Raw genomic sequence first — 15401 nt, 5'->3', positions numbered from 1 at the left:
GCTGCTACAGGTACATCAGTGGCGGTGGAGGCGAAGTCCCTACGGGGGAACGGTCCTAAAACCACCAGAGGGGCCAAAGTGGGCAAGAGCACAAAATGTCGTGGTGGAGGGTCATGTCTATCTCCACTACTGACGCGGGACGACTTAAAAACCATGTTTCAAGCAATACAAAGACTGACACCAACTTTAGTCCCCTGCAAAAGTGGGTGGAATCGAAGGGTGAAGTCAAAGCCATTGTTTCAAGGCTTCTCTGATTCTGGCAGTATTGTCTCTAACCCACTGACGAGGGATGAGGGTTGTGACCTACAACTTTCTTCTCCCTCTGGCATGGTCCCGGCGGCCCCTATTGCATTGCCAGTAGCTCCCAGCCAGCAGTGCAGATCCGAGGGGGATAGGGGCGAAGAACTGGCTGAGACCACGACGACACCTGTCCCTGCAACTTCAGGTTCAAGAAAGGACATCACTTCAAGCCTGGAAGTGTGTCACTCAGAGCTCTGTGAGCTGGATATACCCTCTTTACCTGCAATCCCACACGCGCTGTCTCTCCAAAGGGCTGAGGCTCAGGAATATTACACCCAAGCAAAGACAGACAGTCAAGTTATCAAGCTCGCCCTTACTGAAGTTACTCGTAAGATTGCCTCTTTGTCTACGAATGTTATGAAACTACAAGAGCGGGTGGCACTAGTTGAAGAAACTAACACTCACGCTGCAAGTGTTGCTAAAGCATGCAAGACCCAGGTGGCTTTCCTACAATCTAAGTTTGAGGACCTTGAGAAACCCCAATGGCGTCACAACCTAAGTGTTTTCGGCATACCAGATGGGAGAAAGGGTTCGGATCCACGGGCATATATTGTTAGTCTGCTCCAACAAGCATTTCCTGATCTTTCGGATTGGGAAGCGGACTCCCAAGTTCAACGGGCACACGGCATACCTTTTACTAATCTACAGGAAAATCGTGACAATCCGCCTCGACCATGTCCCATCTTGATATTTTTTGACAACTTCTTGCTGCGCCAAGCAATTTACACTAAAGCGCGTCCCTCGTCTCCTGTCAAATTGGACACTATTACTATCTTTGTGCACTCTGATTTGTGCAAGTCCACAATGGACCGGCGTTGGAGGATGCGACAGCAAATCGACCCCTTTAAATCGGTGTGTTCGCAAGTCTTTCCACAGGAGCCAGCACACCTGAAGACTATAAGAAACGGACACTCATACTTTTTCAGTAGGGAACAGGAAGCCAGGAAGACTCTGTTGAAATGGCAGGCCGAAGCCACGGGAGGAGACATTTCAAGTGCCTTGGCATAGAAAGATAGAAACTGAGTACAATATGCCTGGCTGCTCTCCTATTTTTGCCTATCTTCCCCCCTCTGCTTTTCCAGTACCCCTCTCTTGTTTTTTCTTCCTCGTCTTCATTTTATTTAGACCTAGAATTTATAAAATTCCACTAGGGTTGTGAGAGTGGGGAACGGGAAGGGGGAACAGCTATCAAAGGGTGTCTAACATGGTTTTTCTCTTCGAAACAGGCCAAGTTTTTTTTTTTGCTTCTGTTTAAGGTATGATGGAAGGGTGCGGGCCACTGGGCCATGGGGTGCTGGATCGACATCCACTGAAGCTGTCAGTCAGCGACAGCTTGGGGTGGGAGGATTCCTTTCAGTAGGCACTGGGGGGGCTTGGGGGTGAGGGTCCCTTCAGAACAGGGGGGGTGCACATGTGATGGGGGATGGGTTGTGTGGGGGGTTTAATAGCCATTTAGCAATTAGAAGAGTAGATGTCCAAACTAAGATGTCAGAAGTTCATATTATTCAATGCCAGATTTAAAATTTATGTGCTGGAACATCGCAGGGTTGAATCAGTCTTGCGAACTGCGTTTAATTAGGGAGGAACTTTTTATCACGAAACCACATTTATTAGGCCTCACTGAAACCCACTTAGCATATAAAGATAGGTCGCTTCTGGGACAGATCGGTTATGATACATTAGTATGTACATCACAGACAGTTTGTATTCGGGGGGTTGCCATACTGAAATCAAGGACCTTAGTAGCCACAGTGATGCATACATTGTCAGATAGCGGGGGAGGTGGGCTATCGTCCAGCTGCTGATAGTGGGTCGCAGTACTACGATCTGTGCCATATACAGTCCCAACTCGGATTGCCTTGAGATCATTGATCAATTAAGTGCTGAATTACTGGGTTGGGACGGGAATTTTATAACCCTGGGCGACTTTAACTGCATTAAGGACAGTAAAATTGACACCACTCACAGAAAGATTCAGGCAAGAATGTCTAACACTAGAGCAGCATTGCGGGAGCTCTTGCATATTCATCAGCTTGATGATGCTTGGTTAGTGCTGTATCCAACACTGCCAGGTTATACTTTCTACTCACACCCACATAAACAGTACTCCCATATAGATATCATCTTCATCAAGAGGTCGCTTCTGGAAAATGCTCTGGTGGAGGTCTGTCCTAAGATTATTTCTGATCATAACCCTGTCATGCTGACCCTACAGAGACAACTTGGAATTAGAAAAACTACCCGGCCTTTCTCATTCCCTAGATACTTGCTCAGTAACCCTGAATAAGTGGCAAATATCAGAAGGACTTTGAAGGATTATTTTAATAACATTCTAGGCACAGCTAACATCTCAAGTGTATGGAATTGTATGAAAGCGTACCTTAGGGGGTTAACCTTGCGTTTTATCCAGGTTCAAAATCGACTGTCTACTAAGGCGGCTGAACAGGCTCGGCAAGAGCATTTAGATTTAGAGCATCAGCATGCTGGGGCAATCATTGTTGGGGATCGCGGGGCTCCGGTAATTTACCTTCAGATGTTAAAAATGCGATCCAAAATCAATAGAGGGTTAGTGGATAAGATCGCTTCTAACTATCATAAACACAAAACTTTACAATACGAATACGGGGAGAGGGTGGGATGGATACTTGCTCTTCAGATCGCTGACCAAATGGCCAGGACCAATGTTACAATTATCAGAGAGGAGGGTGGCCAGTCATTTACTCAAACACAGTATATAACGGAGCAATTCAGGCTGTACTATGCTGATTTATATTCAGCTGCCCCCTCATTCTGTCAATATACCTTCTATGAGTACTTGCAGGCGAGTTATCTGCCCTGCTTGGACTGCCTTGACGATGAAGAATTACAGAAAGACATTTTGTTGACTGAGGTTGAAGAAGCTATCAAGTCCTTACCCTCTGGTAAAGCAGTTGGCGATGATACCATCACACTCAAATGTTTATTGCCAATTGTTGGACCTTGACTTTGCTTTGTACATTCTGCTTTTCATAATTTCTGCAAGGACTTGCGTTGAGCTTGTTGCCTGTTGGAGGTCTCAGAGTCATCAAAAAATTCACCTGCAGCACCTGAGTTTTCTTGCTGAGAGCCTTATTCTGCTAAGTGGTGCCAACTCCAGTCCCTAGGCCCTTGGATGTGAGTGTTTGCTGTTCTACAATAAAAGAAGCCCACACAGAAACTTTGAGTGTGACTTCGGAGCTGGCGCAGCCCTTTGACACTGTGCCGCTGTCTGCACCAGAGCTGTGGTTCCTGCTGATTGCAACAACCACGACTTGCACTGCAGACCCGACATCACAGCTTAAGTCTCGAGCACCACGTCACCAAAGTCCGTGACGCCTGACTCCATCACATTATTTGTGGTCCTGTGGTGTGACATCGACTCCACAAAGTCAACGCCACATGGCTTGACTCTTGATGCTTTATTGACCCCACATAAGGAAACGCCGCCTCACCACCAACGTTGCATCGCCTCCCCTGTGCCTTGCAATATCCCAGACATCACCGGCTTAACTACGCTGCATCACCTTCAGGAACCAACGCCTCACTCCTCCAGTGATGCCTCACCTCCATTGGACACCACACTGTCCTGCGCACGTACCTGCACTGACAATAAGGACCTGCTCCTGCCCCAGCTTCAGCGATGCCTCACCTCGCTGGTGCCTTACCTCCCTGATGCCTCACATCACTGTTTTGTATTCACTTCCAAAGGTACTGTACTCAGGGTCTGTACAATTGCGTAACAGGCCCACGCTCCAGCATGGCCGATCCGAATGTTTGGATTCTAAACTGGTGTGGACTATGTTTGTGGTGTTTTCACTGTTTTAATGTATGTGTGTACACATACTTTACACATTGCCTCTGAGATAAGCCTGACTTCTCTTGCCAAACTAACAAAGGAGTGAGCACATGCTATTCTAAGGGTGTAACTTACCCTGACTATAGTGAGTATCCCTACTTGTACAGGGTGCAAACCACTGCCAACTAGAGACCCCATTTTTAACACCAATCACTCCCCATCGTCCCACAACCTTCATGCTCTGTTCTCAGATATGGATCTGCTGGAATGGAGTGCAGCTCCTATGATTTTAGATGCTGTCAAGGCCTTTGGTTTTCTAAAATGGACATTTCTATATATGGAGTTGAAGAAATTGGGGCTGGGGAGAGATGTGCTGGACTTGGTCAGGCTCTAATATCACACACTTTTGCTCACATCATGGTGAATGTTATAATCTCTGCTCTGAGCAGTCAGTAGGGGGAACAGGCAGGGGTGCCTTCTATCACGCATGTTGGTCCCTATTTAGTTCATGCCGCTTGCTTGCATGCTTTGACAGCATCACTCGGCACAAGAACTTAGATTCTGATCACATGGGCTGATCTTGTCAATGTATGCTTTTTTTAGGGGGTCTCCATCACGCCAAACTCCATTATTTGAGAAATCATTTAGTTTAGTGGCTATTCAGCCATCATAACTAATTGGGAAAAATCTCTCAATTACCCATTGCTAGCAGGCGCCAAAAAGGTAATAATGAAAACACACTAAAATGGTGCTGTCATAAGCCACCTACTTGGATCCCTGGTGATTCCAATAGGGCGATGATGCTAGTTCCTGAATCCTCTCAAGAGTTGCCCTCGGTTTTCAGGAGGAGACACGGCTCCGGTGGCAAATCCCAGGGGAACGGGATTAGGACTGAGACAGCGTGCGGAGTAAAAGATGCTGTGGCTCGTCTACCCAAAAGCAACACTGCCACAGGCATTCACACCAGTCTGATGAATGGTACCATCACATAGGACACCTATAAACAAACAAATAATAAGGCACTAGTCTAGTATTAACTCTATCTCTTAAGGTATCACCTCAAAAAACATTTTACAACCTTACCAACCTTTAGTTCTGTTGTTTTGTTTTCATTTAGATTGTCTGTAGAAGGCCCTTCATCAAAGTTCTCGAAACTGTAGTGAATATGATTTCAGCATAAAACCCACATGCAAATTTGGACAGGACTAGCTTCACCCAAGTCCTCACTGGCAAAGCCCTGCCACCAGTATGTACAAGATGAACAAAAACACCTGTTACCTTTGTTTGCAGCACATTGTTGTGACTTAGCTCAGCACGCAGTAAAAATAAAGTGCATCTTTCCTTTTCTTCTTGTTTTTATTCCCATCCAGGTGCGAGTCTAATGCGGTACGTTTTTTGATGTGAGGTCGAAATGGGAGGATCAAGGTAGCAGGCATGACAGAGCCCTGGAATATGGGAAACAGGTAAGTGGCTGGCAAAGATGCTAAGCGAAGGGAAAGAGTGTGAACGATCTTTAAATAGGACTGTTTTAGAACGTTCATAACATTCAAATTGTAACAAGGAAAAGGTGCTGCTGAGTGTAGCGCCAGCGCAGGAGGATATGCAGGGCTGCACCATATTCTTGTAAATATGGTGCAGACTTGCATTTCTGAAGTGGCGGAGAGAGGCGTTAAGCCATGATGGCTAACGCCTCACTCCACCACTTCTTTGTAAATACCCCCCGCAGTATTGTACAATTGACCTTGGCCTTAAATAGATATGAATGGATGATTGGTTACAAATTCTGGTTCTAATCATGTTTACTATAATAGAAAACATAGTCCAACATGGCGCAACTCCATCTGTAAGCCTTAGTTGTATTGTTTTGTTTTGTCCCTTTTCTGGTTTTCACTTGAATGCACCTTTAAATCTTTGTCTGTCGCTGCTGCCAGTAAAACTTTGATATCCCATGAGCAAGAAGGAAGTGTTCTTTGAAACGCATTGGGATAGTGTTTGCAGCCAAAAAGATGTACACCTTGAAGACCATATATGCATGTGTCTCCTGTTGTTTTGATGGATATAAGAATGCTGGTTTGGGCGCATATGGATATATATATATATCTATATTATCTACTGGCGGTCGCCAGTAGATAGTTATAGTTAGGACCGTGTTTCCATAGGAAATCTGAAAATTCTATTTTGAATAACTTTGGCGCCGGTTGACGAATCCTCGCGAACTTTTCAAAACTAATGGGGCGCTCCACTCAGCTCCTACCCTGAAAGTCTCGGGGTGATTCGTCAAGCGGGGGCCAAGAAAAAAGGGGGGTCCCAAAACGCGTTTTCCCCATGCTTTTTCCCTTAGGACCTTTAGTCGAAGGTACAGCCCGAACGGCTGAACAGAATTACTTGAAATTTGGCAGAGAGGTAGTCCTCAGGTCACGCATGTGCCTTTTGCATGTATGGAGTCAATCTGTTCAGTATTTCCTGAGAAAATTGCAGTTAAAGCACATAAATATTTATAGCTGCGCACCGTGCGCGCACGGTGCGCGCACCCTAACGTGCACAAGCGTAATTCTGATTGGTGGTTACATGTCAGTCAACGTTCGAATCGGTCGAAATCAGGAAGTGTCGGCCGCCATTTTGTTTGTTGTGGGTGCGAGAGTGAAAAAGAGAGGTGGCGAACGTAAAAAGGGGGCAGGGTAGAGAGTTCCTGACCCCCTAGCCTTTGTCAGGGGGTCCCTAAAGGATTTCTTTTTTAAATCGCGGGGTGCGCGCACGGTGCACGCACGGTGCGCGCATGGTGAAAAACCTTAAAAAAAAACCCCAAAAAAACATACATAACTTAGCATTTAAAAAACCGTACAAATTCACTTAAAAAGCCAGAGGTTTCACACACGTTATAGTTAGGAATTAGCATTTAAAAAACCTTGCAAATTCACTTAAAAAACTGTAGGTTTCACACAAGTTATAGTTAGGTGGACATTTCACTCGTAAAAAAACAATGAAATTCAGATAACTATAACTCGCGCAACCGCCACTCTATCACAAGGATGATGTCATCAGTGATGTCAAGAGTGATGCCACTGACCATGTCATGAGTGATGTAATATGTGACGTCATGAGCAGTGGATTGCGGGCGCGCGCGTTATAGTTATCTGAACTAACTATAACGGGGGAATTTCATTGATTTTTTACGAGTGAAATGTCCACCTAACTATAACATGTGTGAAACCTATGGTTTTTAAAGTGAATCTATATATATATATATATATATCTATATATATATATTCACTGAAAAAACCATAGGTTTCACACACGTTATAGTTAGGAATTAGCATTTAAAAAACCTTGCAACTTCACTGAAAAAACCATAGGTTTCACACACGTTATAGTTAGCTGGACATTTCACTCGTAAAAAACCATTGAAATTCCCCCGTTATAGTTAGTTCAGCTAACTATAACTCGCGCGCCCGCAATCCACTGCTGATGACGTCACATATTACATCACTCATGACATGGTCAGTGACATCACTCATGACATCACTGATGACATCTCAAATGACATCACTGATGACATCACTGATGACATCATCCAGTGAATATGTGTCTTTCTGAAAAATAAATATTTTTTAAATATGTATATCTAAAGGTTAATGGAAGAATAAATGGGTAAATAAGTGTCTAAATGGATGTTTTTTTATGTAAAATTAATTGTATAACTGACTTATTAACAGTATCTTAGTGAATACTAGTATTAGTGAGTAATGTTTAAATATTTAAATATCTGTATCAGTGTCTCACTTTATGTATAAGTGGCTGCATGGCTTGGTGAGTAGCTACATGAGTGTGTATATGGGTTATTAGTTCATTTTTAGAGTATCAGTATGAGTGTCTGTATGGTTCAGGGGGGAATGTTACTTAGCGTATAGATGCATGAATGAGTGACTCACTGTTTGTATGTGTTTTGAAGACAGTATGTGAGCAGGACAGTATGGGTGGATGAGTGTGTGTATGGGTGAGTAAGAGAGTGAATGACTGTCTCAATAGTGTCTTTATGAGTAAGTCCATATGTTTTGAACTAGTATATGTGAGTATTGATGCATATAAGTGAGGATATATGAGAGTGAGAGATTGGAAGAGTTCCTGTATAAATAAGTATGTGTTTCTATAAGTGATTGTTTAAGAGAGTAAGTATGTGTACGTTTCTTTAGAAGTAAGTGTAGTGGTGTGTGTATAGCTGTATATGCAAGTAAATGGATGTTTATTTGCATGTGTGAGTATGTATGTGAGTAACTCTATATATGAGTGTAGGTGTGTAACAGGATGTATAGGTGTATGAGTAGATATGATGCCTGAGTATATGTATGAGTGACTATATATAAGTGTTGATGAATGAGTGGATGCGTATGTAGATTTTGGAATTACTGAATAGGTTGTTCTAACTGGTATTGGTATCTCTATAGTTTTCAAAACTTTATTTTGTATTTTTCAATGTGTGTATCAAAGTTTATATTAGGATAAGAGGAGGTCTGCCACTCTTACACAAGGATGATGTCATCAGTGATGTCATCAGTGATGTCATTTGAGATGTCATCAGTGATGTCATGAGTGATGTCACTGACCATGTCATGAGTGATGTAATATGTGACGTCATCAGCAGTGGATTGCGGGCGCACGAGTTATAGTTAGCTGAACTAACTATAACGGGGGAATTTCAATGGTTTTTTACGAGTGAAATGTCCAGCTAACTATAACGTGTGTGAAACCTATGGTTTTTTCAGTGAATTTGCAAGGTTTTTTAAATGCTAATTCCTAACTATAACGTTTGTGAAACCTATGGTTTTTCAGTGAATTTCAAAGGTTTTTTTAATGCTAATTCCTAACTATAACGTGTGTGAAACCTATGTTTTTTTAAGTGAATTTGCAAGGTTTTTTAAATGCTAATTTATGAATGTATTATTATATTTTTTAAACATTTATTTTACAATAAGCTACCTATGTATATAGTTATAGATTGGCTGTATCCTGTAATATGGAATGGCTCAGCTCTTTTTTTTTTTATTTTGGATATAGTTGAACAGCATAGTTAATATCTTTTTGACCGTGCGCGCACCGTTCGCGCACGGTGCACGTACGGTGCGCGTATGGTGCGCGTATGGTGCGCGCATGCGTACGTGCTCCGTGTGCGCATGCGTACGTGCTCCACGTGCGCATGCGTACGTCGTGCGTGCTCCGTATGCGCGTGCTCCGTATGCGCATGCGCGCGTGCTCTGTACGCGCATGCGTGCGTGCTCCTTACGCGCGTGCTCCGTACGCGCATGCGTGCGTGTACCGTGCGCGCACCGTGTGCGCACCATGCGCGCACGGCAAGTCATGTGATTAAGAAACAACACTTTTCATTGGTTTATAGTAGTTTCAGGTCATGTGATTAAGAAACAACACTTTTCATTGGTTTATAGTAGTTTCAGTTCCAGAAACTTCCAACACCACACCCACTCCCCTCATTATTACTTCTGATTCCCTGGGAGAAGGAGCTGAGCAGCTTTTCCAGTACTCCAGTACTTGAGAATGGCAGAGCAGCAGACTTCTTCTGGGAGTGAGCAGGAGTCCCTTGTGCTATAGAGACAGAGGAAACAGAAAGACACTTTTATATGGCAATTCTTTACATTTCCAGAGGGGCAGAAGAAGGTGAATGCTCCAAAAGTCACCTGCACCATTTGTGGTGTTGTCTTATCAAGAGGAGATCCTAAAAAGAAATATTCTTTTAGTATTTTCACTATGATCAGGCACGTTAAAGGAGTACATCCTGTGGCTTTTGCTCGAGCTGCTAGAGACAACCCTCCAGCAGCTCAGCCGAGCACATCCGCAGCAGCTCAGCCGAGCACATCATCAGCAGCTCAGCCGAGCACTTCATCTGCGGTGGCAGCTTCACCTGCTTTTGTTCCTCTGGATATTCACCCTTTGTTCAAGAGGGTGCATATACGGTGCAATGCGTGCAATGCTCTTCTCTCTTATGGTGACACCAGCATTCCCCTAATAGAGAGCAAGATACAGCAGCACACATGCGGCACCCCATAATTTTTTTCATTTTTTTGTTCCTCTGTTCCTCAATTAACACAACGGCTCTTTTTAGAGCCACCTAACATCCAAACACTTACACTTGATTTTTAATTCTATTTTTTTAATGATTTTTTTCCGCCGTGCGCGCACCTCACGATTTTTGAAAAAAAAATAAAACGTTTTTTTCACCCTTTGGGATCCTTCAGGGACCCCCTGACAAAGGCTAGGGGGTCAGGAACTCTGTACCCTGCCCCCTTTTCACGTTCTCCACCTTTCTTTTAAATTGAAACACACATTTCTTTTGGTTGCACATTTCAACCCTTTCCAAATGATTCCTACCCCCAACATGACTTCTGCCTGCTAGCATAGCAACAGATCATGGAACACTGGTGTGAGCAGAGACGTCAGAAGTTCAGCACACAATGTTTCTAATCCAAAGAGCAAGATTGCTTAACTTTTCAAACCTATCAGCAAATCCAAAGTAATGTTCTGTGGGAACACATTTTTCTGAACCAATACAAAACATGCTTTCAAAAATGTAAACATACAGCCTAGTTTTTAATGTAAAATGGTCTTAAACAGCCAATGAGTTCTTTTTATTAAAAAAAAAGTATATAAGCCTCCATTTTACAACTATCTTTCATTTCATATTGCCATTCTACTGAAAGACACAAAGAGTGCATCCAGGTCTCCTCCTCACTCCCTGAAGTACACTGCTTTTCTACCATTTTCAAGTAAAATTGAAAGCTGTTCAGCTCCTTGTCCCAGGAAATAAGAAGAAATAGTGAGGGGAGTTGCCGTGGTGTTTGAAGATTCTGGAAGAGAAACTACTATGAACCAATGCTTCTGAGTGCATCCAGATCTCCTCCTCACTCCCTGAAGTAGAGTGCTCTTCTGCCATTTTCAACTAAAATTGATACCTGTTCTGCTCCTTGTCCCACGAAATAAGAAGAAATAGTGAGGGGATTGGCAAGGCATTTATAGAGTAGACGGTGTACATTTCACAGATGAAGGGAACAGAGTCTTCCTCTTGAACTTTAGACTCTGCATCGATACTTACTTATAGGTACCAAAAAACACTCAATTAACACAATGGCTCTTTTTAGAGCCAACCAACATCCAAACACTTAAACTTGATTTTTAATTCTATTTTTTTTACGATTTTTTTGTCGCATCTCTATGCTTCCCCTGCGCAGGCATGCAAACTGCAGCCATGCGCCGGTGCAGGCTCCCTTGCACCATGGTGCAAGGATGCCTGCATGGTGGGGAGATTGTTCTTGTGCAGGAAGGGACACCTTCCTGCACAAAAACAATCACAAGAGGCTTTTTCCTCTTTCAATGCGTGCTGTAGAATGGAGCACGCACTAAAAGAGGAAAAAACGAGGAGAAATCAAAACATTTCTCCTCGTTGTGCCTCGCTACACCACCTCTAGTGTGGCATGGCATTCACACGCATCTCCAGAGTTACGATTTCTCGTAAATCTGGAGATGTGTCTAGTTCTATGGGTGTTGCGTGTGAACACCAACAACAACACCCATGGAACGCCCCTTCAACGCACAGTGCTGCGTGTGAAGTGGCCGTATTTGCGAGGAGAGGAAAAGTCAAACAGAGTAGCTTTTCCTCTCCTTGAAAATATGGAGGAGCCCCCTGCGCCACCAGTACGCCATGAAAAGTCACGTAGTGATGGGTCAGGGGGCTTATAAATCTGCCCCAGAGATGTTAAGGAAATTAAGGGTAAGACAGACAAAGGGAGAGAGACAGAGAGCAAGGAACTGAGAAGGAGTAAGGCAGTTAGAATGACTGAGACATATGGGGACAGGGAGAGAAACATGGTTGAAAAAATAGTGATGGAGGCAGTAAACCTAGGGGAGTAGTAGAGAAGAAGTAAAGGAGTTACGAAAGAGCAGTAAAAGAAGAAGAGAGAGGGAAGGGGAATGAGAAAAGCAGAGTGAGGAGAAGTGAAGAAAAGGGAGCATGAAAGTGAAGAGGTGAGAAATACAGATATTTTAAACTTACCTGACCAACAAAATAACTTAATTAGAAATTAAAGTTTTTTTTTAATTGCAAGAAAAATGGATTCAATTTCCTAAATTTTCTTTCTAGATCTGAAAAAAAGAAAAAAGTATTAATATTCAACAATACATTTTTGCAAACAGTACATATATTTTCATTTTTTACAAAGTAATTTTTTGCCCTTTTTTTTGCTGTTTTCAGAATATATTGAACTTCACTGAAAATAGTGATATCAATTGTATTCATCACTTAACAGCGGGCAAAAAAATAAACAATCTGAAAGATTATTTAAAAAAGCCCTGAATGTATCCTTAGTAAAACATACCTTGATAGAAATGTAACATATATATTAAAAATATCTTCTAAGAACAATAACTATTTGCAATAAATAATGTCTGTAAATCTTGTTGCTTAAGCACATACACCAAAATAATATCTGTCAAAGAAGTCAACAATACAAAGATTTAACTTTCCATGAGGCCAAATGGTAATTTTTAAATCCTTTTTAAGTGAAATATCCAATGTTAATCGTATAAAATTGAAATAATGGTTTCTTCAGATGCTGCAATTTGTATCTAAAATTTTGGTTTTAGATAAATTAAGTAACAATTTCGTAATTCTGCTGGCAAACGTTGCTTGAAAATCAATTGAGAATCATTACACAGTGTCCAGCCTTTTTCACATTTTAGATAAACTGTGTAATGACCAGAAGTTATAGAAGGTCCATCATGAAAAATTATTGCAACTGCAACAAAAGTTTTTCCTGATATTGATAATTGATTTCCTACAAACTTCTTTATTAAAGTGTCCAATTTCGTTCCATCAGCTCTACATCGTTGTATCATTAAAATTACATACAGTTCATATTTCTTTAAAAATAACGTTGATAACATTTCTGATTTACATTGAGAACATTCCATGTTGTGATTTGCATCTTTAACTAATTTACTAAAAGTCACTGATTTACTCTCTGGTAATGTTAAATATATGAACCTTTCAGAATCAACATTAGTGCTGCATGTGTTCAAACAATTTTCACAACAATGTTCCCATTTATAAGAGAGACCAAACATATTTTCTATTTCTACCCCTTCATCTTCCAGTACAATAAGCATATACATTAAGAATTGTTGTGCATCTTGATGGACATTTTCTGTAAACTGTATACATCCAGAACATACATCTAAAAGATTTCTAACATCAGAAGCACTTTATATTTTAGTTTTATCATTACTCAGCTTCTCATGAAGGAAACTCAGCAGAGAACAGAATATTTTTTCATGATTTAGTATTATCTTCTCTTTCAAACTTTCAAGATAAAATACAACATTCAGCACTACATTAGCGTAGCAGTTGACACCAGAGCTATTTTCAAAATGACAACCAACAACCTCTTCAACATTGTCCTTTTTCTTTTTGCTTGCAATCACATCAGTCTCTTTTTGTTTTCTCTTCTGTACATCCTCATTAAAGATATTCTCAATTCTCCTTTTCCAACAAACAACATGTTTTTCAAACACAGGATACTGACCTAAATGAGGAGCATAGCTTCTTCTTTATCTATTATACTCCTTTACACAATTTGCATCAGCACTAACTTTTGACTCATCAATGTCTATCATGAATAAACCAGATATTTCTTTCACGCGTGACAAAGCAACATATACCATACCTTCTTTAAACACACTAGATCCAATGTTTACAAAAGCACATTCTACAGTTAATCCTTGAGATTTGTGAATAGTTACAGCATATGCTAGAGAAAACGGAAACTGCTTCCTACGTACATATAAGTCTTTCACAAGCAAAAAACGAACTGAACAACGACTAATGTCTTTAACCTCTTCAATCTGATCAAATTTTATTTTTAAAAATTCAATGCCATCTTTTTTCTGGTAATTAACAAAACCCACAACTTTACCCATAGCTCCATTCACTAAACCTTTTTCTACATCCAAATTACGTCTTAAAATTACTCGACAGTTCATACATACATAAAGATTCTTTTCTAAACCAGCTGTTTTCGATATGTTTTCTCTAGAGAATCCAATTTAGTTGTAAATTTGCTTGTCAATATAATAGTTATTCCTTCATGCTGTATTTTATCCACAGCTTCCCGTTTTATAATCTCTTCATTTTCCAATTTCAAAAGTTGTTGATTGAATATAGAGCATTCATGTAGTGTTGGCATTAAGCAGATTACAGTATTTTTTCCTGCAATTTTCTTGTATATTTTCTCTGGAACTATTTGTTCTGTTGGAAACAAATTACATAGCAATCGACTCTGTAAAGCTTTTCTGCCATGTTCTGTGAGTAGTCCAATTCTGATATCTTTGAGAATACTTGCATAATCATCATCATTTGCTTGCTGCATATTGGTAATGAGTTGTTTGTACTCAAAGTATGTCCAAATATTCACATTACCTATACTTCCTAACGACTTTTTCGTGTCTTTATGTGTAAGAGTATGAAATACTGGTTGTCCTTTAACTGGAGTGAGCTGCAGTAGATCCCCAAAAACTATAACATGTTTTCCTCCAAATAACACGTCATAGTCTGTCTTTAGAATTTGCTGCATTCTTAAATGCACAAAGGCAAGCATTAAGTTTGATACTATGCTTACCTCATCAATAATGAGAACTTTCATTTTCTTCAATACTCTTGAAACTTCAAAACATGCTTCTCCTGTTAGCTTGTGGTATTGTATTTTGTTCTCATGCTGTACTGGTAACATTAGCAAACGATGTAAGGTAATTCCTTTTATGTTATATGCTGCTAACCCAGTTGGAGCAGTAACAACACAAGACAAAGTTGAATCAGTTTTTTCTGTAGGTAGCTTCTAATTACTTTAATTAAGAAACGTTTTCCAGTTCCAGCTTGCCCACTCACATACATTCTGATTGGTTCAAATGATGTGCATGAGCACTCTTTATTTTCATGTAGTAATCCATGATCAATTTGTTTTGTGACTTCCTAATAAATTTGTTGTTGTTCCTCATTCAGTTGTTGTTCCAAATTTGGTAAGTTTATTAAATCTTCCTGAGCTTGATTCATAGCTGTTTCCACTTCAGTCATGGCTATTGCAACTTCATTTTCTACGATTGGTTGTCCTAGAGGATCTTGACTGAGCGTTCCAGAACTTTGACTGTCTTGAGAACTGTCTCTAGCTACTTCAGCTGCAATTGTTGCTTCTTGTTCAATTTCTTCATTTAACATTTGTACATAAGTTGTGAA

The sequence above is a fragment of the Triturus cristatus genome, chromosome 2_2 (genome assembly GCF_964204655.1).
Source record: "Triturus cristatus chromosome 2_2, aTriCri1.1, whole genome shotgun sequence".
In the NCBI taxonomy this organism is placed as follows: domain Eukaryota; kingdom Metazoa; phylum Chordata; class Amphibia; order Caudata; family Salamandridae; genus Triturus; species Triturus cristatus.
This window is presented reverse-complemented; position numbering follows the sequence as displayed.